Source organism: Silurus meridionalis, chromosome 14, assembly GCF_014805685.1.
Source record: "Silurus meridionalis isolate SWU-2019-XX chromosome 14, ASM1480568v1, whole genome shotgun sequence".
NCBI lineage: Eukaryota > Metazoa > Chordata > Actinopteri > Siluriformes > Siluridae > Silurus > Silurus meridionalis.
In genome coordinates, this window is record NC_060897.1 from 9458068 (window position 1) to 9472896 (window position 14829).

General features: G+C 34.8%; 1 non-coding gene across 1 annotated transcript; it reads right to left on the reverse strand.

Moving 5' to 3' along the window:
* Positions 1–2004: 2004 nt before the first annotated feature.
* On the reverse strand, positions 2005–2076 carry trnae-uuc. Its single transcript has one exon. It is a non-coding gene; the product is annotated as a tRNA-Glu (tRNA).
* Between the last annotated feature and the right edge of the window lie 12753 nt (positions 2077–14829).

Consider the following 14829-nt stretch of genomic DNA (forward strand, 5'->3'; position numbering starts at 1 on the left):
GAACCTGCATGACCCAGCCCTGATTGAGTTCCGCTGTCTCGTTCTTTCACACGTGTACGCACACACATCAACACACACAGGCATATTCTCCCACCAGTCTCATAGTCAGTGTTTCAGTATGCATTTCTTTACACCCAAAAGGGGGAGGGGATTTTGCTGTGTCTCTGGTTGTGCTAGAATACATTTTATTATGGTGAGGCAACAAAATATTATTTGCTTTTGTGCAAGAATTAATTTATTGGATTTTAGCAAAAGCTTGTGAATTATTATATGAAGTCAATTACTATTTATGGACAATAAAAAATAAAATAATTATTAAGTATTAAGTAATAATAAATATTATTGGCACATTTCCGAAGAAGGGGCAAAATGAGTGCACCAAATTTCACTGTTATTACAGTTATGCTAAATCGAAGACTTTTAATCAAGTAAAATCAACATAAGAAACTTTTAATTGTGGCATTTTTCTTAGTGCTAGCTAACAGTGTTAACACATCTTTAAAAATCGGTCTGTCTTCAATAATTTTATTTATGTCTAGAAACAAATATCGTGTACATATGTACATTCCCATTACATTAAATACACTTTAACACAAAATAAAAAGATTTCTAATGACTATCAGATGATAAGTCAGTTAATGGATATAAAATGTATAATCAGTAAAAAAAAAAAAAAAAGCCTATACATACTATAATGGTATTCTATAATATATACTCTTATTGTCAGTAAAGAAGTGGGCAGTTGACATGCAAATGCCTAAAAATCTTCTGTAGGTATGCTCACCCTTGCTACATGTTAAAATGTTTAATCCTTAATAATAATAATGCACTTAGAACATTAATGCTACACATTTAGCTGGTTATCTTTTCCAGTCTTTAGTCACAAACCAATTTGATTTATTATGTTTAATTAGATGCTACCATGTTTGAAGCATTGCTTTTACAGTTAGGCTATACATCTTCATAATATTTACGTTTAGTTTTCACTGGGATTGTGCTGTTCACCTTCTTTTATCCACCATGAAATGTAGCCTTTCCGCTGTAGCCTGGCATTGCAATGTATGTTTATTCTATTACCATTTTGTAGGCTTCTTTATAGCCTAATCTGTTTCCACTCTAATTTCAAAGACAATTTAACACCTTAAAAACAACTTTAATACAAAATGTTTAACCTCGGCTTATGTTATTATGAGTGGCAAATTGTTTGCTTAACACAATTACTTTTTGTTTGTAGTGCTGTAATTGAATTTTATTTTTGCAATGTGCTAGTTTGCCACAGACTTCCTGTACGTTCATTTGTTAGCAAAAAATATATACCTTTTCCACAGTGAATTTCCTTCTTGAATAAAGCCTATGATGTTGCTTCACTTTCATCACTGTGAATGATTTAAGTGGAGTTTCCACTGTATTCTTTCTATACTTTAATCAGAGTTGCAAAGCTGTCTTGTTTAGCATAAACAAGTTGTTATGTATTATAATTTGGGGTGTGTTAATAACACGTTAACTCAAATTCATTTTAACGGCACTAACTTTTTTAATGCACGATTAACGCAGCACGCATTTTTGTTTGACCATTTTTAGTACAAATATAAATAAAGAAATATAAAAGAGGCTAAATTAAAACATTCAACGCAACACACATTTATTCACGATGCCCTTTCTTTACTCAGATATACAAAAATGTATTAAAAAAAAGTTTTTAAATCTCTAAACATTTGTTTAACTGATGCACCAGGTCTCAAATCAAGCACCAAAGTCTGCCATGATGCACACATCCGCCATTAAAACCATCCGTGTGGAAACAAAACAAAAGGTCAGGTTGGTGTCCTGATGATTTATGTAATTTAAAACACCATACTTTCTTTCGGCTTCTCCCATCAGGGGTCACCACAGCGGACCATCCGCATGTTTGATTTGGCACGTTCTTATGCTGGATGCCCTTCCTAATGCAACCCTCCCCATTTATCCGGGCTTGGGACCGGCACTAAGAGTGGCTGGGGTTGGTTCCCTGACCGGGGATCGAACCCGGGCCGCAGCGGTGAAAGCGCCGCATCCTAACCACTAGACCACCAGGGACCTTAATTTAGTTTAAAACACCATAATTATTTAAAACATTAACAAGAATATTTTGTCTTCATGCTCTATGTTGAGTATGTTTGCACTGATAATAACCAAGCATTTACATAAAGCAGCCATATTTGTCCATGCCAATGTTGATCAGAGTATTAAAAACTTGAAAAGTATTAGTTTTAGGTAAATTTAGGACAGATAATGATGTGCGATTAAGATGCGATTAATCACAAGGTAACTCATGACCATCGTGCGATTAATCGTTATTAAATATTTTAAAACGATTGACAGCCCTATTTATAATATGTTCATTCGAATAAAGAGCTATTAAGAAAATAAAATATAGCGTACATACCTCACTGTCGCATGTTTTGTTTCATGGGAAACTCATGTAGCACTGAAACCCATACTATGTTTTTTTAAATTAAAGAGTTCATTTTTCAGACAATGCAATGTCTTTTAAAATGTTGGCCTAACACTAGGCCAGGAAGTAAACCCAAAGAGTGTATTTGATAAAAGACAACTGCACCCAGCATGGAGTCTATTGTGTTTAAAATGTCCTATCTTGCCCCTCTTGACTCTTTGTGCTGTCTCAGCTGCTTTTTAGCTACTGTACTTTGTGTGTGGTGGTGGTGGTGTGTGTGTGTGTGTGTGTGTGTGTGTGTGTGTGTGTGTGTGTGTGTGCGCGCACATGTGTGTGTTACTTTGCTTACTCCTCTGTATGCTTGTGTGCATGTGAGTTTAGGTGGTAAGTACATGTGTACATACAGTATATGTGTTTTTTACAATACTCTGCATCCGGATACGCTGACTGTGCTGCCATGCCCTTGTTTGAGTATAGTGTCTCAATGGAACAATCACATTCTTCCAGCACTGCCCCATAAAATGCTAAACGTTTATGTACAAATAAGAACCCATTTCTGTATTTATTATATAGCAGAATTAAAATTAATATTGGATCACCCTTAAGTATACAGTAAAGGTTTTCTGATCATAAAGCATGCACAGCTGCATTTTGTTTCTCTTGCAAATTTAACAGACTGAACATGGTGATCCTTGTCCCACCCTTTCCTGTGTTTCTCCTTAAATTATGAGCTTGCTTTAGAATCACATAGGGGTTATTTGGGTTAAACAGGAAAAGTGTTACAGAAACACAGTCTATTGTACTGTACATTTTGTATGAAAAAGATTTCAGCACTGGCGCAGGCACAAATCCTCACAGCTCTTCACACATTTTGCATGTAATGAAATTGGAAAATGACGTACAGATTCAGCATGTAATGAAATGGAGAATCAAATGCAGTGGGTTATACTGATAAACCCACTGCACCCGAACCAGGCATGGAGCCAAAATATGTCATACACTAATGTACATTGAAGAAAAGTGGTTATTAGGTATTGTTTAATGAATTATAATAGGTGTTCTGAATAATCAAGACATGTGAACCCTTAAGAGAGCAAATGGGCACTATCCCTACCATGGCTATTTTTCATGAGATATAGGAGCTACACAATTTATGCATTATAATCTAATTATTTGAGTGCTTGTCTATGTTTGAATGCCCCCCTCACACACACACAGACACACACACACACACACACACACACACACACACACACACATACATATCCTGTATGTATATATACGTGTATATAATGCACAGGCCACACAGTAAAGTATAGGACATAGTTTAGGCCTGTGACATCCTATTTAGGTTGCCAAGGCAACATTACCGAAGAGTCGGACAGCCAAAAAAGGGCCCACCTGGACCTGCTGTTGCTTCCCAGCACCTCTGGGGGGAATGAGTGGAGCGAACAAGTCAAGAAGGGAGAAAAGGGAGGGGGAGGGGCAGAGATAAAACGAGAGGCAGAGCAGAGACAGCAGCCAGGAGCACACGCCAAGAAACCCTGGAGACAGTGCTTTGCCGCCAGATGTTGTGTCGTTTGGCCTTGTGTTGCCCAGCAAAGAGATCCAAGCTGACGAAACATTTTTCACTGTCATGCTGCGAACAGTGAGCAAAAGCGCACAGGGAAATTAAGACACTCTGCAACACTCTCTTGCAGTGAAGGAAGAACAAGAGATGAGAGAAAAAAAAACTGTAAGAGACAGAGATGGAGAGATTCTCTATGTATCATCCCCAAATTTGGAACAAGGATGAGGGTGGGGATGCCACCTGGTGTCTGACAATTCTGTCAGATCACATCAGAAGATCACAGGCTTATCTTCGAGACCTGGTGGCCCAGAGAGTAAGACAGAAGTTATTGAAAGGTGGGATGGAAGGATGCAGGTGTTAGCTGAGTGCACATTGATGTGCTGTTTTATTCACAACATAGCTGAAATGGCAAAATAACCTCCAGTACTGCATAGACTGTTGCTTCTTAGCGCTTGTGGAGGTAAAACGCTCCCATGACTAAACCATCTAAGACATTTATATGACTTGCATAAAATTGCAACTACCATTCAGGAGGTCTGGCCTTCAAATATTGTTTGTAAGGAAATTGTTGTTATTTTAAATAGAACGATTTTATATATATATATATATATATATATATATATATATATATATATATATATATATATATATATATATATATAAGAATACATCAATGGTACAATAATATAGCTCCTTTTATGTTTAATAAAGAATCTGATATTAAGCTGGTTTTACAGTGTGTGCTTTGAATGGTCATTCATAAATATTACTTTTCACCCTTTATAAGGAGAACCCAATAAGTAATGTGTTGGATTACATGCATTAATCAGTGTAAGATAGTCGATATATTCTGCTGTAAGTCCAAAACAAGTTTTTAGCTTTTGAAGGGCATAATTTGCTAGATATATAAGTGGAAGCTATATTTAATACTCTCTTTCCCAGCGTCCATTTTTGTTCTGTCATTGGAATAACTGTGATCAGACATTTTAGCGGTATTCTGTCTGCTGACAGTATATGTTTATGCTTTGCTATTGCCACTACTTTTTTGTAACTGTAGCATGTTTTTTTTTTTATCAAATGACACCCTCTTATTGGAAGATTTTGGATGAGCATAGCAAGTAATTTTGTCAAAGCTAATAATTTTAACCAAGTAGAAAAAAATACATTGTACTTCCTGTCATCGTTTACATTGTTGCATCTATAAACTGTTTTATCTGTCAAAGAAGATAATAAGACAGGACAATAAGACACCTCCGCATTCCCCATGGTGTACTGCCGCCTAAGGTTTAGTGTTCCCAGGATGGGCTCCAAATTCCCCTTGCCCCTGAGCAGGATCAAGCAGTTACTGAAGATGAATAAATGAAAAATAATTCTTGTCATGTTCCAGACAAACTGTAAAGCTCTCCACCCTTGTTCGGAAGTCTTTAAGGAACATGTTTACTTATTGTAACAAAGCATTGCATGTGTATGGTGCCCTGGAATGGGGCTCTTCTATCCAGTTTCTGTGTGTGCTTTTATATATGTGTAATATAACCCTTGAACAAGACAAAAACTGTTCTCAGGGGCAAAAGAGAAATGCAGTCTTTCTTTATAAGGAAGTTAGTCTACAACATTACTCTTCTTGTGATTACCAAATGTTACAGGATATTTTACTCCAGGTTTACTCCAACACATTCTAAGCTTCAAACTTTCCATTTGCCACAATGTTTTCGGATGTGTGAATATTTCTTAATAAGCTTATAGTGAAAAATAATGTCAGAAATATGAAAAAGCCATGAAAAGCTTGATTTCTGCCTTCGTAAACGGATATATGAAACACTAAATATGGCTTGTCATACCTCTTGCAATCAGAATGGGTTACACACACACACACACACACACACACACACACACACACACACACACACACACACACACACACACCATATTCTGGCACATATACATTATTTGCTCTGTGCCCAGCACTGGACAAGCTATGTCACATTCATTGGTTTAGAAATTGAGGGGGTCTCCAATGCTCCCTGTCTGACAATGAATTGGTCCAGAGGGGCAAGCAAAGGACAGTCCCTCTGGCCTGAGGCTCGTACACTGACATACAAACAGCAGGCCTGTGTACTGTGTCATGTCCTAAACCCCTAAGCCTGAACAACTACAGCAAACCAAAAGTTTTAATTATTTAATCATCACAGGAGCATTTTGAAGACATTAGATAATACCAGAGAATATAAATATTCCTGTCCTGTTACTATTATTTTCAAGTAACAATAAAACTTTGTTTTAATATACCATAATAACAGCATCTAAATTTCCTCAATCTAAGTAACCATGAAGTGCATTCTTAGCTGTGACTTAGGTTATGTGGCAAATAATGACATATTTCAGGAAGTCAGGGTGAGATCAGGCTGAAATGCTTGAACATAACACCTACCCCCACTGAATATTAACAATCTCGACAATAGTTTACAAGAACTTGGTTAAATATGCAAAACAGTGCTTGTTTTAATTGCTGGAGAAATACAGAGTGTGCATAAAGATTGAATCAAATGAAATAAGTGTCATCTTCCAGCACTGAAGTGTTACAAGCTCCTTTGCCTTTTTAGACAAATTATGCTTTTACCAAGCTGCTATACTCTAGAGCAAGACCTATTCCAGATGGTTTTAGAATGCCTCTAATTCAGACCATTCCAAGACTTGAACAGCAGTATAAATTAAAATAAAATGTATTAAATATTATTTAAAAAAATCACAAAACATTTGAGCGCACTATTGAAAGTGAAAAAATTTAAAACAAAGCCTTTTTCCCCCACATAATCAGACAAAGCAATTGGTATCATTAATACAACCATTTTTGAAACACCGTTTTTAGTTTTGAAAAACACACTTTTGAACACCGCCCCCCACCTCTCTCTCTCTCTCTCTCTCTCTCTCTCTCTCTCTCTCTCTCTCTCTCTATCCCTTTATCAAATCCCTCTGTACAGCTGGAGTTGAGTGGCAGGTCTGGTTCATCTCCAATTGGTACACATGCCTTTTTCTCACAGCAGGAAACATTTGAGAACCATTCTATGGTGAAATACACACGCTTTCATTCTCTTGGTAAAAACATTAATTGATGACATTGAAATCTGGGTAAAATCAAATGTACCAGCATAAATGACACTGCCTATAAATGTGTTGCACATGATCTTTTGATCACTGCCTTGTTACCTTTTTTGGTTTGTTTGTAAGTAGTCAGATTTCATAATTAGGCCATCATTCTTTAGCAGTGGTGTAGATTCCAAGTTCTATAAACAAAGCTTCACATTCTTCATCAACTGCTTCCAACCCCCTCTTTAAAAAAGTATACTGTGACTGCTTGCACAGATATATTTTATTTGTGTGTGTGTGTGTGTGTGTGTGTGTGTGTGTGTGTGTGTGTGTGTGTGTGTGTGTGTGTGGATAGGGGTCTGGCATGTAGGGCATCTCAAATGGCACTGCCAAACATTCTCAAACTAAATATTGTACAATTTAAGGGTCTGTTTTGTTTGCTGCAGAGAATAATTTGCATTTTAACTGAATTCTTTCGTCGGTAATTGACATTACCAATCTTATTACCAATCTTATATATACTGTACTGTGAATATATACTTTGATGTGCTCATGAATGGTTGCAGGAAGTTGCAGGTAAGTTTAAGAATGTGGCCACTGCTATGACTGACAATGGCAAAAAATTTAAACATGCTATTGCACAGAAAGAAAAACTACTTTCTAATTACAACAGACTAACACTGCATACATTTCTATGTATGGGCAATAGGTTTGTAGAACTATATAAGCCTGTTTTGAGGTAAAATCTTCCCACCACTCTCCAATACATACATTTTTTTAAAATCTGCTCAAAGAAGTGAACTTTTTAAAAATACTAGTCAGTGTTGCAGAAATGACAGTAAAATGTCATAAATGCTGTTCCACAACAAATTTCCAACTGCACCTCCAAATGAAAAATCTCCTCATCAATGTATCATCATATACTGTAATAAAATTATTCAATTCAATTTATTTTTATTTGCATAGCTTTTAACAATTAGCATTCTCTCAAAGTAGCTTTACACAGATAATGTGGTGATAAAAATGAATATGTTCTTTATAAGTGTAAGAAGAATTACACATAATACTTGCATATTGTTAATTTACACCCATAACTATCATGCACTATCATGTACTTTGACACAGACACCTCTATTAAAGCTACAATGAAGATTAAATGTAAAGTTAAAAGTAAACTAAAGTTTTTTAGGGGTTGCAAATATTAGAATTGTATGTATAACTTTTACTCTTTTTGCCTTTCTGAAAAGAAAAAACTTGATTATTTGGTGTAGTTTGATCTTAACCAGTCCCAAGATTTAAAGATTATATAGTGCATTATTTGTTTTATGCTTTTTCATAAGTACATGGCTTTTGGTCCAGTAACTTAGTAATATATTATTAAAAGTTTTTATCCATTTTTTATTGGTTCTATATATTCACAACTTTCATAGACTGAAAGGTGCTATTTTCATTAACTTATTCAGTAGTCTATTAGAGCTGCCATGTTGTGGCTCATGACACCTAGGTTACACCTAGTATTTGTTTATGGTCGGCAAGCTGTGTTTGTCTAGATACAACATTTGTTAATTCTCATTTACTTCACTTACTTTTCAAGGCTAAATAAGTGGCTAGCTGCTGTGTGATGTTAAGCAGTTAAAGGTGAGTATGCTTTAACTCCCTTTTACCTGATTTGTTAAACCATGTGTTATAAAAACAGTGCTTCTGCATAAGGCAGTGCCATAATCTGTTGATCAGTGTAGATTTTAAAACTAGCTGAAAGAGAGTAGCAGGCATGCATACAAAAGCACCATGTCACTAAAAGTATGTACAAAATATTCGGACACAACATACAACATTCTTGAGTACTGAGTGAAAACAGCAGTCATCCCTCAACACTTTTTTTTCAAGCTTTGGCACCTCATAAATTGTTTTGCCAGGGAGATATTACTGTCACTAATTCTGCAATCTCATCTGAAAATTTACTTTTTGTAACTTTTATAACATATTATTTGAAAGCATTACACTGCTTTAAATACAGTATTTCTATTCACTGAAATTCTTTTCAGTGAAGCAGTACAACTTTCAAAAGAAGTACTTTGTAAGTTGTAGCTGTAAAGTAAACAAAATGCTCTCTATATCCACAATCTATACGCAAATTCATAGCAGAGAGTAAATTCAGGCCAGTTTAATGCCATAAGCACATTTGTAAAATACATTATGAATTAAAGGTCACAAAGTTTGTACATTTTGAATAATTTCACACTACTGTAGGATATATAAGCTTATAATTTCTGCCTATTTTGCAGATTTACATAATAGTGTTACAAATTGTAAATTAAAACAGGAACCTGAAAAAACATTTTTGTTATTTGTTACGGACAGCAATGTGGAGAGTCTTTCTAGTCTATTCAAAATGTTATGTATTTTTTATCGATATCAATCCCGAACCATCTAGAGACGTACCAGCACCATTTGGATCCCAATTCATGTGAAGTTTGGACATTGGACCTCTGTGAGTGTTTAAAGGCTCTGGCATGAAGAAGCTGGTGTTGAATTTATGATGATTGCAAATGTTGAGCTATTTTATGAGTTGCTCAGTAGCTCCGGGTTCCATAACCTCAAATGACTGTATAAGACTGTAGAAAGGACATTACTCATAATCTTACATTCCAGTGCTCATGTTAGTTCTCACTCTCCAGTGTTCTGTATTGTTTAAAGACTATAAATACACTCTTGATGTCACCCAAATAAGGATGGGTTCCCCTTTTGAGCCTGGTTCTTCCCAAGACTTTCCCTTTCTTCCTCATAACATCTAAGGGAGTTTTTCCTTGCCACAGTCACCATGGCTGCTCATCAGGGATAAATGGTCATACTGTTAATACTGTAAAGCTGCTTTGAAATAATGTCTGTTTTGAAAAGTGCTATAGAAATAAACTTGACATGACTTGACTTGACAATACATAAAAAAAGATCCAAACATTTTGTTAACCTTCACCTGTAGACTCTAAAGGTTAAGATGTTTCCTATTTTTTTATGTTATATAAACATAAAACATGTTTTCTTTTTTATATTGAACCCATTTAGTGTACCTCATATTTTAGTAGAGGGGTGTGGTTATTCTTATAACATTTAACATAGAATAAAGGTATTCAAAAGTATTTAGTGAAAATAACTAAAGCTGGTCTAAAGATGTAAGCAATGTGGCCTTCAGAGCATTTCTTTCTTTCATTTTTTTATTTTCTGTTTAATTACAGTGAATTGTACAGGGTGGTTTTCATACTTGGGTACTATTATACATTTTGAATTGATGATTAGCATAGATGATATAACTAGTTGTGTCTCATGTACAGTGAGTGTACATTTCAGAATTTGTTACCATTTTGACTATTATTTCTGTTACATAAGTTATGATTGTTGCGCTGTTCAAATAGAAAATGTTCTTGAAACTTTCACATCATAGTGGGAACTAAGAGTAAGAGAGAGCTGTGCTTAATGGTGTGGATAATCTTCAATTAAATTTAGTTTCCTTAGTTTAGTTTGTTTGATTGTTGGTTAGTTTTTTTTTTTAAGTATAATTTTGAAAAGATGTTAATATGGTCTAATTAATGTATTTTCTTAGTATGTACATTAGCAGTAAGAATCTGGATCAGATATCAGAACAACATAAACTTTATAGCAGGGATGAATGAAGAGATTATATTTGACTAGCAGTTATCAAGTACATTGGTCCATAGACTGATTGGATAACAAGATGATTACTGAAGTGCCTTTAATAGGGGTTATTCATAGAAAACTAGCTGAAAGGGAAATCCTGCAGTTTCTAACCATCACCAGTTTCTCTGCTTTCAGGATCTGATTGGGATTTAGAGGTTGTAATTAAAACTGCATAAGAAAAAATCATGTGTGGCCCTTGAAAGAAGCCTTAGCATGGTATGCAAATATAGCCATATTAAATGGAAGGTGATGTTACATCCATTCATAATATTTGTAAGAATTGGGATTATGCAAGCAGTACATTTTGCATAAAATTAAGAAAAGTTGGTTGAAGCTATTGATAAACAAGACATACAAAAATGAGTGGAAACCAGGAAAACAGTTATATATATATATATATATATATATATATATATATATATATATATATATATATATATATATATATATATATATAAGATATACACGTATTTCTTCATTAGTCAGGTTTTTTGTCTTTCAGAAAGAATGAAGAAATGGCAGATAACCTTTTGCTCTCAAGAATTCTCTCAAGAATGTGAGACAATGCAGAAGTAGGTAAAATAGATAAAAAGTGATCAAATCAGATAAAAGCTCAATCACAAACTTTTGTTTTGAACATTTCAAATTCGGTGCTTAAATATTTGTATACACAAGTGATATCCGTTTTTAAAACAATGACTGTCAATTAACATAACTAGTCACTTGTTTGCTCACTGTGTGTGTGTGTGTGTGTGTGTGTGTGTGTGTGTGTGTGTGTGTGTGTGTGTGTGTGTGTGATTTTGTGCAGGATGTTTTGTAACTGTGGTCTTCTGAGGGGTTATCAAGAGTTCAGCGAAATTTTTTACACTTAATTGGAGAGTACCGCGGATTTTTTTTTTTTTTCACTTTAAATACCTCGAGATACATATTAATAATAATAACAACGACGATAATAATAATAATCATAATATTGTATTTTACCTGTTTTTATCCTAATATAATTTCGCAAGACTAACTTTACGTTCAAATGCATTCTCAAACCAACCAACTTCATTTTATTCTATACTACATTTATAAATATTGCCGTGGGATATTTCGCTTGAAAATATGTTTTACTGTTTGTAACTTACAAACTTACGAACTAGTTTTATTTTTATACATATCGTATAAAAACCGAATGTGTTAATGTAATTAAATTATTTATATATAATTAACTTATTATATTTATATTTATTTTTTTATTTTTATTTTAAAGGAATATTGTTTTAGGCAAATGATATGAAACTATACAAAACAATCCCTTTAGTTGTCTGTTTTTGATTTGCGTAATAATGTATACGCGTTCTGTCGGTTGAGGAAACAAATATTTGTCTAATAAAATGGACGATTGTGCAATATTTTTTACTTTTACTAAACTAACCACTGTTTGACCAGTCGAAATTCACTCATCAATTCAAGTGCGAGTTTCATTGTGTCTAAACATTTATAGGTTTAAAACACTAATACTATTTGATAATAATTATATCAATGATTCATCTTTCACAAATAATAATTCATACCAAAATACTAATATTATATCTGAAATAGATTAATGGTTTAAAATGGATTATTGGACTGGGATTTTCATTGGAGATTTGGAAAATTATATTTATTTAGGTTTTTGTAACATGTTCAGGTTTACATTCGTTTGGTTTAAGGCGAGACTATACAAAAACTGAATGCCTAAAACTTCGATATTTGCAAAACGATTTCAAGAAAAAGGAACTCAAAGGGCACGACGAGGGCAACAGAGAAAGATAACAGAGGTGAGTGGCCTGCGAGGGTGAGCAGGACGACCTGCTCGGGGCGCGGCCTGATGGCAAAAACCTACGTTTGACCCCTGCGAGATAGAAGCTGTGAAGCTCCTGACATGTTGACCCACAGCTCGCGAGAATTCATTTGGGCCTGAACTTTTCCTGAACCAAATCCGGAGGAGAGCTGGCAGGTCTCAGCTGTTTTAGGAAAGGCTCAGGGCAAACCGATCCCCCTGTGTAAATAATGAGGCAGTCCGTCAGAGGACTTGAGGATGAAACCGAACTGTCAAGCGCTAGTAAACTTTGGGGTGAAGATTAGAGGCCATGGGAGGGAGAGGGGAAAGAATTGTGCAAACTCGTTTCCTTGAATGTTCGTGGAAAACTATATACGATTCCAAAACGTTCGTGACCCCTCTGAGCTCTTTCTTCAGCACCTCTTGTCAGCACTCCATGCAAGACTCTTCCCCCTGCTATGCAACACATATGTTTCGGTTGTGAAGAGAAGCAACAGGCGGTGAAACTTGAATTTGATGTCTAATTTTAAGGATCTCTCAAGAGTGTAAATGTGTGGGTGGGTGGGTGCCCCCTCACTGCAGGAGATTCTCTTAGGCTGAATTCATCGAGGAAACAACTAGACTTCTGTTTTTCTTCACATAATTCAATCAAGTTCAAGCTGAAATTGTGTGGACATTTATGTGCTGTTGAAGAATAATGACTGGGCAACATGACGACGATCGTCAAATTAAACACCGAGCATCTTATGTCAGTTAACAGAAGAAGTAAATATAGCTACTCATCACTAACAGGACAAACTTATCACAAACTTATGTTTATACTGTTTAAAAATAAAAGGCGTCTTACTTGCATATAGGTTACTTAACAAAATACTTATTGTTTGGCATTAATATTAATAGTGTAAATTTAGTCTAAAATGCTTAATTGCTCAGACTTTATGATATAATTAAGTATTGTAGACTTATATATGCAGGATTTAATGACCTATAACCTCACGAAATTTTTTTTCAGACATAACTCAAGTGATGGGGTGTCGCTGAAGAATGTACTTCTGATAACAGCTAAGGTCGTCTAACATGTCTCAGTACTTAGTTTACTAAGGCAATGTTTCCCTATTCCAAAAATATCTAAAAAACAAACAAACAAAAAACAGTGAGAGTACGTTTATTGGCCAATATAGTTTTAAACTAGCTAGAGTAAGATGTTCAGAAATGTTATAATCATTTTTAATAATCTTTTAGAGAGAGAAACAAATTAATACGACATGATCTCTGTTTATGAAATATTGATATATACTATGTTCAGTGATTCTTTTTTATAGAGTATTTTAACGTTTGTGAATACGTGCGATTCATGTAGGCATCAACAGTCTGAAACTACACAAGGGTACAAATAAGTTTTATACAATTTGTGCATTTTAAGAACAAAATTGAAATTGTGTTGTATGTAATTGTATTTATTTATTTTTTTTTTTTGGGGTGTAAATGAGGTGCAATGATTTCTTACATATAATACGTTTTTCAGACTTTAAAGCATATTTAAGTGGATATTAAACAAAAAAAAAAAATTATCGAGTGCTTGGATTGGACAATTGCTTTATACTGTATGTAGGACTTTACCTGATTTTAACGGTGACCTCTGATTAAACCCTGCTCCGTTTGATTTGGCCTCTTTGCGTTTCAATGCAGACTTGGGATGTTGACCGCGGGGAACGGCAGTGTGATCAAAGCTCTTTTTGGGGTATGTAGGGGGTTGGGGATGCAGGACAACCGCCCCGAACAGCGTGACTGAAATCCACACCAACTGAGCAAGCAGATGGCCATAAAATACCTTCCTCGTAGAGTAAAATGCTAGAGTTAGCATGGATTTGGGCCACTTTACCTTCTTGTGTTTACCAGCATAATATTTAGTCTACGTATTCATAGAAAAACCTGAAAAAACACCCTGAGAGACACTGTAATATGGCCTGTATGTCTTCAAGCTTAAATGGCATTGTATGTGTCTGTCGTTTCTCTCAGCAAGACAAAAATGTCTGCAGTGTTTGATCATAATCAAAATTTTATGATTAAGAGAAATATATTTTGTTGCATTCAACAAAATTGTAATCAATATTCGACTCTAAATTTTATTTAAAACAAAAATTAGTCGTTGGTTTAAAATAACAATTTGTTTATTTGCCTGACATTGTATAAAGCCAAGTGTCTAAATTTGTAACTTGTGGTTGTTGTTGTTGTTTTGTT